Source organism: Lissotriton helveticus, chromosome 2_1, assembly GCF_964261635.1.
Source record: "Lissotriton helveticus chromosome 2_1, aLisHel1.1, whole genome shotgun sequence".
In the NCBI taxonomy this organism is placed as follows: Eukaryota; Metazoa; Chordata; class Amphibia; order Caudata; family Salamandridae; genus Lissotriton; species Lissotriton helveticus.
The window spans coordinates 2,029,651,218-2,029,673,629 of NC_136059.1; the positions used below are offsets into that span (position 1 = coordinate 2,029,651,218).

Below are 22,412 nucleotides of genomic sequence, written 5' to 3' on the forward strand. Positions count from 1 at the left end.
GCTGTTAGTATGTATAAATATGTTAAAATAATAAAGTATCATAAAATGCACCGCATTAGGCTGTAGCCTTTTTATTGTTGCATCATTTAGTTAACACTGCAACATAATTTTGGCCTCCATTGCTGCATTACTCCAGTGGCCCGAAAGAAGGCTGCACATGTTAAAAGTGTTTGTGCATGAAGCAGAGACCATGAAGTTTGCAAACTTAGGGGCTGATTACAATGGCAGGTGGACTTCAGTCCGTCCGCCATCGAATCGGAGATTGGGATCGCTGGCCTTCAAGGTGGCGGCCCCGCGATAGGCATTACAATGCGACCGCCACTATGGCGTATGCAGGGCCTATCTTTTACATTCCAGCAGGTGCAGCTGGCTGCATCATCTGCCGCAATGTAAAAACGGACATATTACATACATCATTGCACTACGTGGCAGGCACAATGTGGTGCCTGCCACATGGTGCAGCGATATGTAGGGGGGCTTCTTAGATGCCCCCAGGTCCCATGTCTGGGGGCTGGGGGGAAAGGGGCCCGCTATGGGCCTCCAATGTCCCCTTCCGCCAACTTTTCCATGGCGGGTGAACTGCCATTGATAGGCTGGCGGGTAAGGGGTATCGTAATCCCCACCAGCATTGTAGGAACCACAAGCCCCTCTGCCGCACAGGCGGGCTCAAGGAGCCAGTCGGGTGCGTGGCGGTTGGTCTTTCCGACCACCAGGGAACCACCCGCCATTGTAATATGGTTGGCGTTGATGCAGTCACCAATGGCGGTGGGACCGCCAGTGAGGGGGTGACGTGGCAGTTCCACCTCCATTATAATCACCCCCTAAATTTGGTGTGTATGCAAATCCTACAGTGCCAACCCCTGGTAAGTTGCACCACTACAGCTGAAAAAGGCCAATGGAGGTACCAATGGGTGCGGTGGACTGGCCTCAAGGATCTTGTGACCTCAGTGACAGTCACTGTCGATGGTGTGTCTAGAGTGTGCTTCTTCGTATGCCTGCTCGCAAGACTGGAGGTGAACTGCAGTATGGATTGTGGTGGACAGGCCTTCAAGGTTAACTCACACTTGCCACCGTTAGGGTCCACCTGTGGGTGCTAAGACACCAGGGCTTCTAAGGTCTATAGGGCCTTCTAAGGTGTAGCATCGGAATAAGCTCTGACAGGAGTGTGGTCTGGTGGACTGGTCATGAAGGCTGAAAATGGTGCTCCAGTTCCAAATTCAGCAGCTCTGGCCAGAGTGCCACATCCTCTCCCACACTGAACACCATAGTGCCCCACTGAGAGAAACTTGCACTGCTTTCAGCTACAACTCAATTGTGCTGCAACTAAATTCAAATTATGCACTAAACAGTAAAACGCTGCCTGAAAAAAAAAAAATGAACAACACCCTGAAAAAAGCAAACACACATAAGGAATTCAAGAATAAGCAAATCATGTGAATTGTATTCAGGAACAACATGGTTACCTTAACAGTTTTAAACTCATTATTCAGAAATCACTAAGCGATTTTGCCTGAAAAATTCAGGACCGGGAAGGGACCAGTTTCAATGTCCATTGCTAATATCCTTTCAAAATGTAAGCAGTTTGGTTTTAAAAAAAAATGAAATCCCCGAACACAGAGTCGCAGTACACATTTTATAAGCTAAAATAATTAAAACAGTTGAAAACGATCATATTAAACATTTCCACTCCACCCATCAACCAGGTATTGCAGTCCCTTTAGAAATGGTGCACTTCCCCACCATGGGAAAACAATGTTGTTCAAAGAAAGAAGAAAAAAAGAAAGTAGCACTTTCACTGGCAAAACTCTGTAAAGTGGTTCTAATGTGTGTGGGTGTAAATGACAATCTGGCTGTCTGCTGACCACTCTGTGTTGCTTAATTTAGGCATTTCATTTTTTTTCTCCGTCCCGAGGTTTTTCTTTGGAATTATAAAACGGTCAGTAAATTAGGAAATATCCAGCCAAAGTGTCCGCCTATTTTGGATCCATTTCACAAATTAAGAAAAGGAGCTACTAGAGAGAGTACATAAGAGCTCTTGAAATCAGAACTTGTCTTAAGGAGGAGTGAGACAGAGACAGAAATTGGTATGAAGGAAAAGAGACCGTTTTTTCCCCTTCTCTGCCCTTCCCAGGCCTTGGAGCCTTCCGGCAGCATAACAAAGGGCAGAGGGCCGGTGGCCTCTTTGATTCCAGGCAGGTCAAGTGCAGGGCCATTAGGTAACGCTTTCGCGTGCTAATGGCCCTGCTGAATAACAGAAGGGAGAGGGGAAATTCTTTTGTCCCCTCGCCCCCCTCACCCTTGTCCCCCGTGTCCCCCCCACTTCAAAATCTGGGGGGTATATATCCCCCGCGTCCCCCACACTTGCTACGCCCATGGATAGAGATACGAAAAGAGATACGAGGGACGTCGGGGTTGGCAGAAGTGAGAGTCAGAAGTAGGAGGGGCAGAGGTGTGTGGGTGAAAGGGGGGTAGAGATTTGAGAAAAGAAGGTGATGAGCGGAAAGAAATGTCAGAAAAGAATGAAGGGGAAGGACCAGAGCAGATGTGTGGGGGAAGAAAGCAGGGATGGGAGGAGGGGGAAGTGAACTGAGAGGTGGACGGAGGAGAAGACAGGTGTGTGAAAAAAGACAGCAAGGTGTGAGAGCTAGAAGCTTGTGAGAAGCAAGGACGAGAATAGTGCCAATATCGGCCCACTGACCATCCCTCCCGCATCAACATACATGCAGCATAAATAAGCAGACACAACAACTTTTTTGTTGGGAATAAAGAGCTGCAGTTTTATTAGCATAACAATATGCCAACAAGGTGGGTTATCTCACAGGCGATCCAAAGGCAAGCCGCCCCTCGCGGCCTACCACCTGATGGGCCAAACTTGCATCGTGGCCATAGCCAATCGATGCTTAGCGGTTGTGGTGAGGGGTAGCCACTCCCACTTCCGGTGAACCATCGGTCCACCCTCTTGCTCATGCCCCCCCCTACGAGGGGCGGAGCGTTCAAGCGACCCCCGGTTGTACAAGTTTCCAACCGCCCGTAGGATAACAGGGCGCCGTCGCACCCCAGGGTCCACCGCACAGACTTCCTGTGGATATTTGGCCTCAGCATCCTTTGTGCTCCTGAAGAGGGTACCCCTGAGTACCTTTCTGCCTCTGGATCGCCCTGTAACTCCGCCACAGCCCTGGGTGTGGCGACCGTCGCAGCCAGGGCCCCCCACCAAGGCCGTCATTCCTACTTACATCATGATATTTCTAGGGCCACTCCCATAACCAACAAGAATCGGGCCATGTTTGTACTGGTGAATCCACCAGTGACCCTGATACCTACACCAAAGATTTTGTTGAACTGCACAATAGTGTGCCACACGTTTCGCCTCAGTCTTTTTTGGTGTACCCACTGGTACCCATCCGTGTTAACGAAAATGCTGTGTCATGTGCTGCTGCCCTGTAAAGCACTTGCCCAGGCACAAAGACACCATCCAGCCTGATGCTGCCCGTAGCTCTAGCGAGGAGTTTCTTGGCCCAGACTCCCCGGTCAGAGTTTCTAACCTTTATCTCCTCTACATGCTCCAGATAGCGTGAGAGGCTATCCCAGTCGTGGGAAGGCCATCCCATGCGGATTCCCCCTCCCTTTGGTGACTAACCTGCGTAGAGCTATGTGACCAGACTACTGGTGTCCTTGCATACATGAGAGGAAAGGGGGGGCAGTCAAGAGATAACTTGCCTTTCTTGCGCAGGTGAGCGCTGAACACTCCTTCTTCCAACTTTATAGCCAAGTATGTTCTGACCCCAAGGTTCCCTCAGTGTCTTGCACCCCAACCCACGACTATCTGGCAGCTTCTGCCAATGCCTGGCAATAGGGCTGGAGTTTTGTCTGTCCTGGATGGTCTCGAGGATCCATCTCTTGGTGCATGCCTGCAACCCTTGATCTTCTCCCCATACTTGGGACAAGCCCCCTGCCTGGCCGCGGCTTAGCTAAGCCCCTGCCGAACTCGTCTGCCTGTGCGAGCAGAACACATCGCCCCATTTGGGCACTCGTTGGACCCAAGGTGGCTAATAGCCAGCACCTTATCCAAATGCCTCTACCATGTTGTGCAGTTGTCTCAGGTCGAACGATTACCACTGCACCTAGCCCAGGGCTCTCCACTGCATGTAATCCCCTGCAGTTCGAAAAGACTGCTGTTGTTACCTGCCCACATCTGGACCCTACAAGTAAAACCCAGCCAAAACACGTGCCGTTCCTCTTACAAAGACACAACCCTATCTGGCCGAGACGCGCCAACAAGTGTCAAATTATTCTGGGCACCAGAATTAAAACAAGCTGTTAAAGCCAAAGGCAAAAGACACCATTGATCTTGACTTATTCCGTGCCTGTTGTAGTGGTTCTTTCTGAAAAATCAGGCAGTGTTACTTAGTGACAATCGAGGGACCGTGCTGCGCACCAGACACAACCACCCTTGCAAATTGAGCACCGGTGAACTCGTTACTGAAAATAGCAGAGGCGGTCCCTATCCGCCCCTCCCGAAGTCCAGACTTGACTTTCTCACCTAGGTGGGTTAAACCTTACCAATCTGACATATGTTTATTCCGCAACCAAGCATGCGAAGTAGAACTGAAGGGGCCCCTCCCCCCTGTGTGCCACAGGTATATTTGCTCTGACAAGATATCATTTTATTATCTTTAGTGTGTCCCGGTGTATATTCGCACAGCAAATTAAAGGTGTTCAACAATAGATAATTAAAACCAAGATAATACCTTATAAAACCGTTCTACAAGCTGCACTTATAAAATTGCGCTCCTATGAACCCTATCCAGTGTATACATACCCATCGCCTGCTAGTCACATGTGCTTGAGATGATAATACCACGTTTAACCTGAGTTTACCCCTTAGTACATGCCCATGGTACTATACCATCTAGTACTATAGTGCGACACGGTCGCCCCTTTTATTACCAAACTCTGCCGGCCCTAAATGTTCTTCCAGAGTGGTGCCTGTGTACTTGATGCGAATGTCCTGTCAGATAGAAAAGGTAGCAACCAATCCTGGACGTGCTGTTCCCAAACGAACACACTCCATCTTTGCACGGAAGATGCATGAATAGCCCCGACTCCCCACATGTTTAACGGAAAACACATTTCGATTAAGGCACATGGGGTTCAATATTTTGTTTCCAACCGAACACATCAGTTATTGTCCAGGGAATAAACCAATTGGCCAGACTCAGTCATTTGCAAGAGAAAACACCCAATTAATCCACAGGGTATACGTGCTATGCTCAGACTCACCAGTTCCCCCAATTGCATTACCCCCGCGAGGTGGAAACAAGCGCATGTCCCCCTCCTGTAGCCACAAAGTACCAGTGTTGATAAAGTCAGGGCAGACCTTGCTTCCCATGTGGGGTGACCTATACAACCCGTAAAAAGCTATCAGCTGTTGTCCCATCCCAGGTTACCCCACCTGCTGTCCATAAGTGACCCTTAGTGTAGAACCAACCATGCCCCTGAATGTGTAATAACCCCCGGGATTGCTACCCCTCCACCGGAGAGAGAAAGGGGCATGCCTGTATCATAGAGGTACTGGTGGACGATGTAACAGGCCGTTCTAGAGGTAGCCATGCCCTTACATACATATGCATGACATTTGCGCGCTGAAAGCAGCCGAGAGCATGCTCAAGTAACAGCCCCTTGATAGAGACTTGGGGAGGCAGGGAACGAACCCCTATGGTTGCCCTACGCTCGGCTCGGCTGTCCCCACAGCCCCACACCCCCACTGTGAAATGCCCTTATCTTGTTTATACTTCCGGTAACCCCCCAAGTGAGTGGGGTCGTTCAACGTTGTTCCTGCATTTTAGACAATACAAACCCAAAACCCTGCCCCCCATCTTCTACCAATGGAAATCACTGCAAAGGGACAGGGGCCAACAATGGCGCCACGCTACCAAGCCAGCCTGTTAGTACGAGAACTACTGGCCACAAAACATTCTCGTAAGGAGATGGTGGAGGCACAGGCTAAGATCAATGCTCGAAAGCTAAGTCAAGCTAGACCTTGTACTTGTTTACTCTTCCTCCCATAACCCCCTCCATCTCCCAGGCCATCATAACTGACCTAAACCTTCCACTCCTGCCAAGCCACTTCCAACTTGTCATGCCCTATTATCTGTAAGAACTTTCATACTTGAGAATTCAATTCTCTTTGACTATGGAAGTGTCCTCCCAGTGGTTCCTATTGTTTAAGAGTCTGCCAAAAGATGTCAAACCTTCCCCCTGTCTTAGGTATTCTATTGCAACATGTAGACTACTCTTTACTCTTGTACCACACTGTTAGTTACCTCTTGCATAGTTAAAGTTGCGTAACTTTGCCCAAGAGCCGCCCTTGCCTACGTAATGTTTGTCCTAGTGTTTGAGCGGCTACCATTTCTTGCAGTATTACTCCCCATTATTGTAACTTGCATACATGTCACATATTTCCTCCTGTAAAGCACCGTTTGCAACTCCTTAATGTTTGCACACAATTATCACTTGGTACATGTAACTTATCTACAGCATGAAATGTGGCCACATGTAGTGCTCTCAAGTAAACTATGTAAACATACTTGTTGCATAACATAACATGTACTGTTGTATAGTGCATGTGTCACCCGAAAGTCTCAAGGCGCTGACTAAGCGCTGTATCTTGTTAACCAACTCAAAGGTACTCAACTATCGACCTCAGATGGTTGAAGCTGGGTAGACCCACCGGGGTGAGTACTGATGACCATGGGGTCGGACACTTAAGGTCTGTTCCTAATGTGGAGCGCACTGACGCCTTCGAGGAAGATCCGCGCTATATGAGGATAGATAAATTGTGTACATGCTTGTCAATTGCAGCGAGATACGGCGCGTCCGTACAAGACTCGCTGTGGCCGCTTACACCGGCCCGGTCCAACTCCCGGCACTGCAGCAGAAAGCTCCCGTCCCGTGTCACCCCCCGGTGCGCATTACGCGCGAAACCCCCCAGAAGGGACATACTAATAAATAAATCGATGAGGCCAACGAGGGGATCGTGCAGGTGCCATAGCCCCCTAAACTCTCTTGCCCTACACTCCCTCCCCTTGGGAGCAGGTACTGTTCCGTGGAGCTCTGGAAACAGAGGACCTGCACGGAACATGGAGCGGCCGCCAACCTCTCACCCACCCGGAGACGCGTTAAGAGTGACGGCGTGTTCCAACCTTGGAAAAGCTTGACGGGGTGGGGATTGCTTGAACCACTTAAACTCCCCCGTCGTGCCCGGAGTTGCCATTCCACCAAGGGAACACCGAGTCACAACCTGCTAACAATAGTTGCCTGACAACCTACCATGTACAGACTGGCACTGCTCAAGGAAAGATAAAGGATATCTAAGGCCCGATCCAACAGGGTAGCAGAGCGGGTGGCGTAAGTCCCCAGCCAGGCTTTGGCCAGTCCTTCGCTGTAGCAATGCCGGGCCACCTCCTGTAATTACACAACTGTTAGGCCAGCATAATTCCATACATGTTACTTTGCACGTTGCACATAATTCAGCCAGTGGAACCTTACATAATGTTTGTGAAAAGAATTGACCTAAATAAGTCCCCTCTGCAAGATCCACTAAGATAACTAACGAAGTTCTGGCAGGAAAACATGGGATTTACCTGGACGCACAAAGGGCATGGGAGAGAAGCCTGACCCCAAGCCCAGCCCAAGGAAACAAGACTAAGCAACCTCTTCAAAAGAATAAACTGGCTGCGCCTATGGCCCCTCCGACAGGTCGACGTCGATAGGCCCAACACGGGGAGAGATGCAGAAAGCCAGGTTCCGAAGGCACCAAGCATGATCAGGGAGGGTGGTAAGGCCGCTGCCCCGGGCGACATTGCCCCCCGTATGAGTGCGCAAGGAAGCACGAGAGCCGTGTGAGGCATGCCGGTCCAGCACGCTGATCAGTATCGCGGGGAGACGCCGCCACCCCAAAACATCGCAACTGCACCGAGAAATGTCGCCAGGGATGGCCCCTTAATCCCTTAAACCTCCCAGCACATAGGACTAAAGTGCCGTGCCCAGAATCGCAGGAAAGAACACGAAACCTTTAGCCTCGAACCCGGTTACCGGCCCAGCGTTCGTAGCTTACCCAAGGGGCCACCTGCTTTGGGCATGAAGACCACCGATAGATGAACCACCGACCACCTAGCAAAACCGCGTGACCTCCCACACGGCTGACCCCATACAAAAACTGGCCACTGCATGGGAGCCATTTCCCCCATTTGCGCGTAGACTCGAAAATACGAGAGGCCGCGCAGACAGTACAATCTGTCATGAAAGCTGACCCCTTGGCGAGACGCCGCCTCATGCAAACAGCGCCCGAGTAAGCACCGGACGAAGTGCCAAGAATCGAGTACCTGGCGGTCGTAACACCTGCCTAAATCCAGCTGCACCGGATCCGTGGGGAGGAAAATGGCCGCTGCCCCTGTGCGCCAGTTCCCCCAGGTCACCAAACCAATGCAACCATCTAGGGGACCGGCGGTCAAACGAACTGTGTGCCAACTTGCCCCAACGTACCAGTGGAGAAGATCGCCACCAGGCGTGGGTGCCATTTTCCCCAGGCCTCGCCAGGGCAGCAGCCTACCCTCCTCCCCCGCGTGCAGCGCAATCCAAAAGGCGTGACGGTAAAGGGAGTAAGAGCAGATAGGGCCGGCCGTACAATTCAAATGTCCAAGCCTCCTTACACTAACCGAGGTAGCAGGGCCTACCCACCACCTGGCAGGCACCGAGGCCATGGAAGCATGGTGGGAGGGGGAGGGAGGCTCGAAACGCGGTCCGCCGCGATGGGGGTGCCAGTCATTGAAGATTGAGAAACCCCTGAGAGCTCCGCCGGCCAACGTGCTAGGAGGACACAAACTAGTATAAGCCTGAAGCGCCCCCCCACCGACGCCGCTGCTCCCCAAGGCACAACCATAAAAGACAAATTTCCACCGAGGGAAAGCTCCCACCCACTGACTGTTACATTCTACACAAGTCAAGGAAGCGATTAAAACAAGCGCGCCCTCCGCCCGGATGCAACTTAGCGCCTTGCAATAGTGCCGCACCAAGGTAGCACATGGCGTGCCACATATAAAAGGAGACGCGTGTGCAGGACACAGTATAGGTAAATACTGCCATGCCCAGAGGTACACCCGGACTGTCCAAAAGTACTCTTAATCCTCTGTACATACACCCGCCTGTAAGCCCCGCGACAAAATGGCCGAGCCATAGGTGCAATAACACCACCAAAACCCGGTTTTCAGAGCGGGGGAAAACTCCCGAGGTGCAGGGCAGGGCCCTCGCAAAGGCATCTGTACCCCCGCTGCCCCTTGCCATGAATGCGCCGACACACGAAACTACTCTTAAACCTCTGTACATACACCCGCCTGTAAGCCCCGCGACAAAATGGCCGAGCCATAGGTGCAATAACACCACCTATTCGCACGACTCACCGCAATAGAAAGCAAGCCGGCGAAGCAAAGTGCCCGACGCCAGACCAGGCCTCTGGACGAGCTTCCAGAGGGCACACCAAACAGCGTCAGGGTGAGGGGGCAAAGAGGCCGCCATGGGGGCGTGGGAGGACTTTATACTTCTCCCTGCCCCCGCCTCGGCCGGAAGTGACGAGTGGGACCCACTGGGGTCCGGAGACACTAGGCTGCTCAGTGTGCCATCTTGTGGCACTAGGGGGCCGCCCTCTTATGAGGGTCCCCTGCGGGGACGAGTCGGTCGGCCCGCAGAGGGGCTGGTGTGCGAGGGGAGAGAGGGGAGAGACAGAGGCTCAGAAGAGGGGGACGAGGGAGGGAGTGAGCTCAGACAGAAGGAGGGAAGGGGAAGCACAGGGACAAAGTTGTGAGAAAAGGTGCGGCGTGGCGGAGAGCAAATGTGTCTCACGTGGAGTTACAAAAGAGAGAAAGCGAAACTAGGCGAGAGAAGAAAGTGACTGGCGGTGGGAAGCAGGGGCGTAGGAGACACAAAAATTCTGGGGGGGGACAGGGACAACCTTGTGGACTTTCCAGTGACCCTATACAAATCACCGCCCGTTAAACAAATACAATCGCATACTTTCGAAGTGAAATATTGAGCAAAGCAGGCATGTTGTCACAGTTTTCATGTATGCTTTATTATTTACATTCATATAGTAATCAGATCAAAAGTAAAAAAAAAACATGTATATAAATCTTGCATCTTGATGCACCAAGCAAACATAGGTCGCTGACTTAGGGTGGGGCGTCGTGTTTGCAAGTGCATTATGATTTGAAAAGTACCTGCTGCTGCATTCCTGGTCTCCAGCAATTTTCAGGCAATAATAAAAATGTGAAGATAACTTTGGTGATTAATGTTCTTTATTGAGAGAGAATGGAGGTTTGTCTAGTGGAAGTTTTGACTCATGGTAAGGTAGGCACAGTGGGTTAATATGCCTGCTGCAAAGAACGTGCACCACACAGATCACGAATTGCATATCATGTAAATAGGTCAGTGAGTTACTGCTTTTGTCTGAGAGATTATTTTGGTATTTGCAGTTTATAAGTTAAAATCCTAACATTGAACAGTGAGCTATTAACCGTCACCAAAGAGCTGCATGAAAACTTCAAGGAATAGATTAGAACATTATGATTTTTCCCCAGTCTTTCCTTATCCTAATGTTGGAAAATGGGTTCATTAGGATAGAAATCAATTCTGATTATTAAAGAGAACCCCCAACCATGGTGTTATGTTTTAAATTCTGAGTTTGTGCTTCTTTAGTGTTGCAAAATCATCCTGTGCCCTGGGCACTCCCCACCTTTTTGCTGACTGGTACTGGTGGTACCTGACTCTGACTGACCCTGGCCTCTGCCTGAACAGGCACAGGGACAGTGCTATTCTGAAAGAGACACTTAAAGATATTGTGGAAACACTTACATACACTAGGGTGCACTATGGGCTAGAGTACCCCTAGGATTGGCATGACCTCTCCTATAAGGCCCTAGTTCATAATAGGGCCGGGAGATTAGAACTACCTTTAAGTCCCAAGAATATAATAGGGCCTGGCAGTTTAGAGGCCAGCAGCCCTTTCTGCGTTTGCACGTGTGCACTTATGAAGTCTGAAGTCAGTTTAAAAGTAGCCCTGTGTTGTAGGACTGCTTTTAAAATGCAAATTGTGCCCAAACTCGACTTTTGGGTTTGGGGAACTTATAAATTGATCAACTACAATGCTGGGGCAAAATTAAGTTAAGTGGAAAAATGTTTTCCACTTAACTATGGCTGTATCATATTTGCCACATAATACATCATATGCTGCATAATCTAACGATTTGACCCAAAACAATTTTGTAGCTCAAACGGATCAAAAATTACTAAAAGAAATGTGACTTACGTTGCTGTGAAGTGTAGGGCCTTTTGCAAAGGTTGACTGGTCACCGTTCCCTCTGCTGCATTTGTATGTTACACAGGTACTAATGAGGCAAAAGCTTTGCAGAGGCTGTTAGTATGTATAAATATGTTAAAATAATAAAGTATCATAAAATGCACCGCATTAGGCTGTAGCCTTTTTATTGTTGCATCATTTAGTTAACCCTGCAACATAATTTTGGCCTCCATTGCTGCATAACTCCAGTGGCCCGAAAGAAGGCTGCACATGTTAAAAGTGTTTGTGCATGAAGCAGAGACCATGAAGTTTGCAAACTTAGGGGCTGATTACAATGGCAGGTGGACTTCAGTCCGTCCGCCATCGAATCGGAGATTGGGATCGCTGGCCTTCAAGGTGGCGGCCCCGCAATAGGCATTACAATGCAACTGCCATTGATAGGCTGGCGGGTAAGGGGTATCGTAATCCCTACTGTGGTGCCTGGTAGGCACCACCAGCATTGTAGGAACCACAAGCCCCTCTGCCGCACAGGCGGGCTCAAGGAGCCAGTCGGGTGCGTGGCGGTTGTTATTTCCGACCACCAGGGAACCACCCGCCATTGTAATATGGTTGGCGTTGATGCAGTCACCAATGGCGGTGGGACCGCCAGTGAGGGAGTGACGTGGCAGTTCCACCTCCATTATAATCACCCTCTAAATTTGGTGTGTATGCAAATCCTACATTGCCAACCCCTGGTAAGTTGCACCACTACAGCTGAAAAAGGCCAATGGAGGTACCAATGGGTGCGGTGGACTGGCCTCAAGGATCTTGTGACCTCAGTGACAGTCACTGTCGATGGTGGGTCTAGAGTGTGCTTCTTCGTATGCCTGCTTGCAAGACTGGAGGTGAACTGCAGTATGGATTGTGGTGGACAGGCCTTCAAGGTTAACTCACACTTGCCACCGTTAGGGTCCACCTGCGGGTGCTAAGACACCAGGGCTTCTAAGGTCTATAGGGCCTTCTAAGGTGTAGCATCGGAATAAGCTCTGACAGGAGTGTGGTCTGGTGGACTGGTCATGAAGGCTGAAAATGGTGCTCCAGTTCCAAATTCAGCAGCTCTGGCCAGAGTGCCACATCCTCTCCCACACTGAACACCATAGTGCCCCACTGAGAGAAACTTGCACTGCTTTCAGCTACAACTCAATTGTGCTGCAACTAAATTCAAATTATGCACTAAACACTAAAACGCTGCCTGAAAAAAAAATGAACAACACCCTGAAAAAAGCAAACACACATAAGGAATACAAGAATAAGCAAATCATGTGAATTGTATTCAGGAACAACATGGTTACCTTAGCAGTTTTAAACTCATTATTCAGAAATCACTAAGCGATTTTGCCTGAAAAATTCAGGACCAGGAAGGGACCAGTTTCAATGTCCATTGCTAATATCCTTTCAAAATGTAAGCAGTTTGGTTTTTTAAAAAAAATGAAATCCCCGAACAGAGTCGCAGTACACATTTTATAAGCTAAAATAATTAAAACAGTTGAAAACGATCATATTAAACATTTCCACTCCACCCATCAACCAGGTATTGCAGTCCCTTTAGAAATGGTGCACTTCCCCACCATGGGAAAACAATGTTGTTCAAAGAAAGAAGAAAAAAAGAAAGTAGCACTTTCACTGGCAAACTCTGTAAAGTGGTTCTAATGTGTGTGGGTGTAAATGACAATCTGGCTGTCTGCTGACCACTCTGTGTTGCTTAATTTAGGCATTTCATTTTTTTTTCTCCGTCCCGAGGTTTTTCTTTGGAATTATAAAACGGTCAGTAAATTAGGAAATGTCCAGCCAAAGTGTCCGCCTATTTTGGATCCATTTCACAAATTAAGAAAAGGAGATACTCAATTCAATAACTTTTATTCGATTATCAATTGTATAATCATAAAAAGTACATAGCAAGACAGTTTTCAACACAATCATAAATAAAAAAATAAAAAAGAAAAACCGAGTAAAAAAGACATAGTTTATAGAAATTTACAGTTTGAATGTTTCTGGTTAGTTAAAAAAGTTTTTGGCGTGTTGTGATGGTTGCTTTATGGAAAGTCACTATGAATTTAGCTTTGTGTGGAGTATTCAAGGACTGCAAAAAAAGGAATGCAGAATAACACTGTCTATGGCCACTGGATCGGAGAAGTGGAATAATCCAGGATTTGCGTGAAGATTTGTAGTATTTACAGAACAGGGTGACATGGATCGTTGTCTGTGGAGAAATTCCATCGCATGGACAGTTCAACAGGTTGCGGGACCAATTATGAGTTTCCGGAAAAGAGACTAAACTAAAGAAAGTATTAAAACGGAATCTTGTTAATAAGAATTTCTCATGGTTTGACAAAAAGTAGGACAGATATGGTTGCATGCCTTTAAAAAGTTGTATTGCACAGATTTGTTCATTTGAGGATTTTATGATCTCAGCTTGGTTACGAAGCTCTCTGAGGTGTGCCAAGCACATTTATTTTAAGTGTTTCCTGGAGATATCTTCGATCGAGGCAGGATCTTCAAAGTAGGACTTGCAACCAAGGTCGTTAAAAAAGTTCCGTACATAGGCAAGCCATGGGATCTTGTGCCAATTAGATAAAGCTAAACAGTCTGTAATGAGGGAACGGGTTAAGTGACACTCGGGTTTAGTCCATACACGTTGCCACAGTAAAATGGGTTGAGAACGAATAGTGTCTGTAATATATTCCATGCCGAGCTCACAGTGCGAGGCATGGATCGGGGAACTTTGCGGGAGGGCTAGGACATATTTAATAAAGCCATTCTCTGTTATTTGTAGGTGGTCTATATGGCCGTATCCCCATACGCCTGCTCCGTAAGTAGCCACACTGTGACACTTGGCGTAGTATATTTTCAGAAGTTCCGGTGGCGCAGGTTTCCCCATTTTCCTCGAGAATGAGATCAAGGCCGATGTTGCGCGACGAAAGTGAAGGTTTCTGGCGGTAGTGGCTTGACGCCAATTTAACGCGTCGTCCACCAGAATTCCTAAATAGGGGTAAACTGAGGTTTTTTCCAGCTTCGTGTTATCCACCATTATCGGTCTATGGTTTTTAACCCTGGGGCCAATGTGCATTGTGAAGGTTTTCATTATATTTATTTTGAGTCCAAGTGAGTCCATGAAGCTACCGTATTTGTTAATTTGTTTCTGAAGTTCGTTCAAAGTGCGGGCTAAGATGACTGAATCATCAGCGTATAACAGTGTAGGTATCGGACGGTGGTCTATCTGGGGTAAGTCCTGGCTCCCTTCCAGCATAGCCTGCTCTAGTCCATTGGTGTAAAGATTGAACAGGAAGGGAGCCAGTACACAGCCCTGTCTAACTCCCTTTGTTATAGGAAATGAGCGGGACAGCTCGCCGTTGGTACCAAATCTTACTCGCCCTGAGGCATTCGAGTAGAGTTCGCGTAAAAAAACTATTAATGATGGGTCCACTCCAAGGTCACTGAGTATTTCCCAGAGTTTCCCATGTTGGACGCAATCAAATGCCGCACTCAGGTCGACATAGACGAGGAAGATGTTACCTCCTTTGGCGCCAACATATTTCCCAGTCAGAAGGGCAAGGTTGAGGGCCTGTTCCACGGTCCCAAGCCCCTTCTGGAAGCCGTATTGCAGGTCGGTTATGATGTTGTTTTCCTGGGCCCAAGATTGTAAACGGTCCAGGAGCACTCGACCTGCAATTTTGCCCATGGAATCCAGAAGGGAGATTGGCCTGTAACAGGCTGGGTCGTTACGGTCACCCTTTTTGAAGATGGGTAAAAGGGTTGATGTCGACCATGACTGAAAAAGGCCAACCGAGGTTACTGCTGCCATAACCCGGGTGATTATCGGTGACCAGAATTCTGTATTGTGGAGGAAGATGTCCATTGGAACTCCATCCGGGCCCGGAGCCTTGCCTGATTTCGATGCCTTGATTGCTTTGATAACTTCGCTTAGTTGGAAATGAATGTTTATCGGGTAGGTGTTATTCTTCGATGTGTGGACTTCACTTGTTTCTGGACCAATATCTGCTGCTACTTTTGAAGATGGACCAAAAATTTTAGAAAAATGCATGACCCAGTCTTCTTCAGTTACTGCCACATCTAGGTGTTTTCCTTCAGTACTGTTGGCCAAAAAAGGGGATCTTATGACTTGCCAAAATGAGGCACTATCCTTCCTTTGGCTGCTGTCATGCAGTTGTGACCATAGTTCTTGTTTGATTTGTTTTTTACGTTCCCTTCTGGCTAAGTTGTATGATTTTCTTAAATTAGAAATTTCCGCATGGTCTCTTGTAGTTCTGTGCAAGGCTTCTTTTAGGGTTGAAAGAGCCTTCCTACAAGCTGCATCGAACCATCTCATAGTAGAGGGCTTATTGTTCTTTAGCTTGACAAAGAGTTCATTAGTTATTGTTTCTTGGATATTGTGGAAACTATTGATGATTAATTGAGGTGACGTCTCTGGGGACATACATTCCAATATCCATTGGTTAGATTTTTCAAGGATCCTCTCTGTCATCTCCACCGGGTCAATCTTGGCCCATTTGACCGTGTAGCCATTCAGTTTTTTCATGTTTAGTGACTGCTGATTTAATAGACTTGATGTTACAGGGTGTGCATTTGCCAATTTTGTGGTGATTCTTACACTGAGTGGGTAGTGGTCGCTCATTACATTTGTCCCAGTTAGAAAATTTGTTAGTTGCCCCTTAAGTGAATGGGAGGACAGTATATAATCTATAGTTGTTAGAAAGCCTCTTCCATGAAAGGTTGGCAAAAAGTCATGCTGTGGCTCTACTAGTTAATTTGCAAAGTCCAGGTCTAAGGAGAAAATAATCTCGTTTAGTTTGTTTCCACCTATCGAGTGGGCAAAATGGGGCATGGGATTTCCAAGTTCATTTTGCAATCCACAGATTCCTCTTTTGTGGTTGAGACATAGAGGGAGGTTGAAATCACCGCCCCATATTAGGTGTGCTGTGTTTCGGTTAGAGTCATTTTGTAGAGTTGTTAAGAATGTGGCAATCTCTGCTAGGATTGACAGACAGTCCAATGTACCAGAATTATTGTAATAGTTGATGAGAATATAGGTACAGTTGTTTGTCAGGTTTGTCTGCACAATTTGGTAAGTCGAGGATTCTTTTAACATTTTTGTGGATGTACAGGGGAGAGTGTTAGCAACGTAGATCGTGAGACCCCCCTTTGGCCTGCCCATGGCTCCCTGCACTGCTGGGGTGAAGAAGGTTTTGTATCCCGTTAGATGTTTTGGGGTTGTGGACCATGTTTCTTGGAGGCAGAGTATCTGGTGTTCCCTTACTGTTTCAAGCCATGACTCTGATGTTATTTTGGAGGACAGTCCTGCGACGTTCCAGTACATAATGGAAAGGTTCAGTTTGTTGGAATCAAGGGATACGTGCGGAACGGGGGCTTCCCTCAAAGTGTTCACTGTCGGGATCTCTATCAAGATCAGAGAAGGGTTAGTTGGATCTTTCGGATCGTTTGGTTGATGGAAATTCAGTTGATGGGAATTTGGATCAATCCCATGCCTAGGGGATACGGAAGCTCTAGTCGTCGCGCAGTTGGTTGAGATGTAAGAGGTGTCTATCATTGTCGCTAGCTTAGAGTTTTTGCAAGTAAGGAGAATTTGTTTTGCTTGGGTTCCGGATTTACATGAGAGTGGCTGGTGTCCAGAGTTTACTAGAGGGGGAGTGGTATTGATGTTTTTACTTTTTGGTTGGGACCTAAACGGTCAATCCACCATCTCTAGGCAGTCAAAGCGGTTTCTTGTTGGAAAACCCTGCCAGCCCTCCTGTGAATGATAGGATCTGCTTTGCCAGGGCTGCCTTTGCCAGTCTCTAGATCTGTTTCTTGTTCCATGGTCATATGTATATCCCACCTGTTTCCACTGATCTTCTTGAGGATGGTGCCAATTCCAGGCTGGGATATATTGATGTGAGTTCAATGGCGGATAGAAGAAAGAAAGGTGTTGGGCGTCTATTCCACCTTTTTTCTCCAGTGAGGGCCAGGAGCAGATATGTTCCACGGTAGAAGGATCTCTGCATGTTACTATAACAGTCTCCGCGGGTCGACTTAGGTACTTCGCCTACCCATACTACTCTGCGGACTGTAGAGATCCCTCCGGAGTGGTGAGGCTCTAGTGGCCTGTTGATACTTAGCCATTGCATGACCTTATTTTTAAGTGACCAAGTGGTTTCTGACGTACCTTCCGTTAGTTCAGGTACACCAGTAAGAATAATTGTATATGGAGTAGCCTCTGGCGGCAGGTGGACTGGACGCCTGACTGCTGGTGTCTTTTTTGGGGTCTTTTTAGATAGCAACTGGGGTATGACTGTTGGTTTGGAAGGTACGGGTGTCGATTTATTTATGGTGCGATTTGTGATTACGTTGCCTGGTGTGTTCCCTGTTGTTCCTGGTTATGCCGAACCTGTACTGGACGTATATTGGGGCAGCGCCGTGGTTGTTTTGGCCTTTTGTGCACTCGGCATTGCGTTTTGCGGGTTTTGCATGGGGACGTTTTGTTTGAGATTTTGAGACGATGGAATGATCGGGACTGTTTGTTTTATTGCTACAGATGGTTGCGGTTGGAGAGGTGCTTTTGAGGGCTGAATAACGTTTCTTGACCCTTGCTTAGCAGAATGTGAATTTGTATTAAGGTGTGTGGAAGATAAAATTGCCAATTGAGCTTCCAGGTTTCTTATACTTATTTGTATGGGTTGCAACTGGTGAGACAGAAGGTCTTTGATTGAGGTTAGTATGTGAGATGTGGTTTTACAGGTTTTACAGGGGTTATCTATAATCTCAGTGGGGATAGTGGGGAATAAGAGGTTAGTTTCTATTGGAGTTATTGTCGTCAGTTGTGCGAGTTTTGTTGACTGATTAGATTGATCCCTCCCAGGGTCCCTCTCATATCCTGTAGGGATAACAGGAAGTACTGCATTATCAGATGGATTCGTACTACCTTGCTTGGGGATGGCTCCTTCCCTAACTCCTCGGAGGTAGATATCTATGTTAGTATCTGACCCTTCGAGTGTTTGACAGGCTACTAAGTCGGGAGTTGCTTCTAAGTCATCTGATGATGATGAATCCGATTCGAGTTGGGTTACAGATAGGTGAATGAAATGAATGAAAATACACTTATACAGCGCGATTGCTGCCCTGGGGCGTCCAAGCGCTAGGGAACCAGAAGAGGGGGTGTAATGAGGCTGACAGAAACTGGAAGAAGAAGGGGGGCTGAATTGATTACGGGGATTTGAATAAGTGAGTTTTAAGTTGCTTACGGAAGGAGGCAAGGTTAGGGTTAGATCTCAGGTGAAGGGGTAGGGTGTTCCAGGTTTTTGAAGCATTGAAGGTGAACATTCTTCCACCTGCTCTGGACCTCTTGATTCTGGGAACTTTTGCCATAAAAGCCTGGCTAGAACGTAGTTCACGGCCTGGATGGTATTGGCTGACTAGGCTACGCAAGAGTTTTGGGCCCGAGTCCCAGAAGGCCTGATGGGCAGTACACATTGCCTTAAAGGTGACTCTTTTCCGTACTGGCAGCCAGTGAAGGCTGGTCAGTGCCTCTCTGACTGAAATTCTTCGTGGAATTTGCAGTAGGGTGCGAGCCGCACAGTTCTGCACCAGTTGCAACCTATTTAATGTGTACTCTGGGGCTCCCAAGTAAAGGACGTTATTTGAGTCCAGGCGTGATTGTATTATACCCTGAATAGCTGTTTGTTTAGCCTCCATAGGGAGCAGGGGTAGGACCTTCTTCAGTGTCCGAAGGAGTCCAAAGCAGGTGGCGGAAAGCTTTGTGGCCTGGGTGTTAAAAGTAAGGTTCTTGTCCAGCCATACCCCTAGGCTTTTGATGTTATCTTTCGGGGCCGGGGGGGGCCTAGACAGGTGGGCCATAATGACTTGAAGAAGGTCGGGTCGGCCGGGCCTAGCAGCATGAGCTCCGTTTTGTCCCCATTCAGCTTCAGTGAGGACAGCGTCATCCAGGACTTCACCTCCTCCAGACATTTGGTTAGACCCCCCGATGGAGAGTGTTGGGCTTCCTGCGCTAAGGAGACCACCAGCTGTGTGTCGTCCGCATAGGAAATGATCTTAACTCCATACGGACGAACTACATCAGCCAGTGGCCTCATATAGATATTAAAAAGCGCAGGGCTTAAAGAGGAGCCCTGGGGGACTCCACACTTCATCGGTATGCTGGAAGAGACGGCTTGTCCGTCGAATATCTGGAACGACCTGTCACTCAGGAAGGATTTTATCCAGAGCCAGGCCTTGTCCACAATGCCGACGTTTGCTATACGGTCCAATAAGGTGTTATGACTGACCGTGTCAAACGCCGCACTGAGATCAAGGAGGATCACTGCCACTGATCCTCCTTGATCGATGATTCTTCTGGACTCCTCAACGACCATAAGGAGGGCGGACTCTGTTCCATGCCTGGGCCTGAATCCTGTCTGTGTAGGGTCTAACAGCAGATTGCTTTCCAGGTAGGTCAACTATGGAAGGGACTGTATTGATGTCAGCAACAGTCACAGAGACGGGAAGGGAAGAAATTGGTAGGGATTGCTGGATAGGGGAAACTGCGGTTGCTAGAAGGCCCAAGGACGAACGTTTTGCGTTCATGAGGTCCAGTGACACTCTTCGTTCAAGAAGAGAGATACTGTGATTGATTACCTCGTTGGTCCGTGAGATAAATTGGTCTATTGGTCCGGTTAAATGCGCTACAGCCAGGGCTGTTTTGGTTTTACTTCTGGTTCTACCAGGCATGGTAGACATGTGAGATTACTCTGTGCGCTGTGAGGTGGAAAGGTTTAACAATGAGAACCAAGGGGAGTGGCCCGGACCGGACTCTACCGGGCACTAACGGGCAACAACGGGCCCGCCCTTGGCCCGGGCTTCGCCCCGGGCTGCGACCCGCGCGCGTCCCGCGATGCGCGTTAGTGGACTTACTTAAGTTCCTATTAGGCGAGAGGGGGCGTGGCACTGGGAGGGGGCGTGGCTCACGCGGGAAGAGGACACAGCTGTTGATGTTGAATGCTGGTCCTCGCAGTCCCGGGGCCGCGCCTCTCACCTCCTCTGCGGCCTCGCAGGTAGTCACCTCCTCACGCTGGACACAGAAAGGGCAAGATTACTTGTAAGCTACTCCTGTAGCGACGGGCAGGATACGCTGTGTAAAAGTCCTCTGAGCGAGCGGCTCCCGCGAAGCGGGGGCCGCGAGAGGTGAAGAGCGCTTTGGTGGGGGCGTGGCACTGGGAGGGGGCACGGCTCACGCGGGAAGAGGACACAGCTGTTGATGTTGAATGCTGGTCCTCGCAGTCCCGGGGCCGCGCCTCTCACCTCCTCTGCGGCCTCGCTGGTAGTCACCTCCTCACGCTGGACGCAGAAAGGGCAAGATTACTTGTAAGCTACTCCTGTAGCGACGGGCAGGATACACTGTGTAAAAGTCCTCTGAGCGAGCGGAGATACTAGAGAGAGTACATAAGAGCTCTTGAAATCAGAACTTGTCTTAAGGAGGAGTGAGACAGAGACAGAAATGGGTATGAAGGAAAAGAGACAGTTTTTTCCCCTTCTCTGCCCTTCCCAGGCCTTGGAGCCTTCCTGCAGCATAACAAAGGGCCGAGGGCCGGTGGCCTCTTTGATTCCAGGCAGGTCAAGTGCAGGGCCATTAGGTAACGCTTTCGCGTGCTAATGGCCCTGCTGAATAACAGAAGGAGAGGGGAAATTCTTTTGTCCCCTCGCCCCCCTCACCCTTGTCCCCCCCCCGTGTCCCCCCCACTTCAAAATCTGGGGGGGGATATATCCCCCGCGTCCCCCACACTTCCTACGCCCATGCTCGAACCCCGTTCCAGCTTCGAGGTCGACTGCTCTAGCCCTAAGGGTGCATCCTCTCCCTGTTTGAAGTGCCCACTGTGCACTGGTTATCATCTGCTTCCTGGGACACTAGAAATGGAATCTAATTATAAAAGGACAAGGAAGTCTCTCGAAGCACCCACACACTTGCCAATGTGCCAGCAAGATAGTTCAGATAGTTGAGCACTTACTGCTGAGATCTGTGTGAAACCTACAGGGCATATATTTGAATACAGCTGGACATATATTTAAATGCAATGCATGGCTGATTCCACCATTCATCTTCTGAAGTTTGGTTAGGTGTGCACCTTTGAATTGTGCAATAATGGCACCCAGTATTTACAGCACTATGAAACCTAAAGAACAGCATTATCAAGTCAATAAAAACGGTTTATTATCTTCTCATTTCTAATGACTCCCCTTTAATTTCAGTTCTGGGAGCCATATATGTAGTAGCAAAGCAAAGGTGTCGTGAGCCCTAATGTAAGCAAGGAAATGGTTCCCTGTCCCCTGTTTTGGTACTGCACTATTACCTCAGCCTTGCCTCGCAGTTCACCTTAACATTGCATCACTGTATTTGCACACAGTTCACCCATATACTCAGTTCTCCCAGTGCACCTAGATTCAGGCTGAGTTGGTGATCGCCACGGTTGCACGAGTTTCCCCACACCGCCATTCCTCTTACACAGACTTGGAAAGACTAAAAAATAAAACCATTAAAACAACATTTGATGTTTTATGTGGTTTTGTGTACAGCTCCCATGTTTTCGCCTCGGGTACGTTCTGTGGTTTTGTGTCACATGTCTTGAGAAGTCACTGCTTTATTGTTATACGTGTTTGAACGAGCTGGTAATGCGTCACCCTACGAGTTTTCTGATGTAACTGTGTTAAACCCTGCCCTCCTCGGCAGTAGTGTAAGCAGTAGCCTCTGGCATGTTGGTTTAAGAGGAAAAATGCACGCTTTTTTTTGTTAAGTGCAAGCAGAGTTTAGCTCGCGGAGCTGCCCAAGAACCATTTCTTCCTTTCAGTGCAGGGTCGCAGTGTATCCCAGAGGTGATGCAGGGCGAGGCGCCCTTGCAGCGAGTTGCTCCTGCACTGATAGCAGGCTCTGGTGTTTGCGGTCTCCACGCTGGGCTCGCGCGGTTGCTAGGCCGTGTCAGATGACGCCTGCTCACATGACACCCGTTACAGAGAAGTGCGT

General features: G+C 48.5%; 1 protein-coding gene across 2 annotated transcripts in view; it reads left to right on the top strand.

Moving 5' to 3' along the window:
- The window catches only part of FNIP2 (folliculin interacting protein 2), a 459,542-nt gene that overhangs the window by 96,676 nt on the left and 340,454 nt on the right, over positions 1–22,412 (top strand). The window lies entirely within an intron of this gene.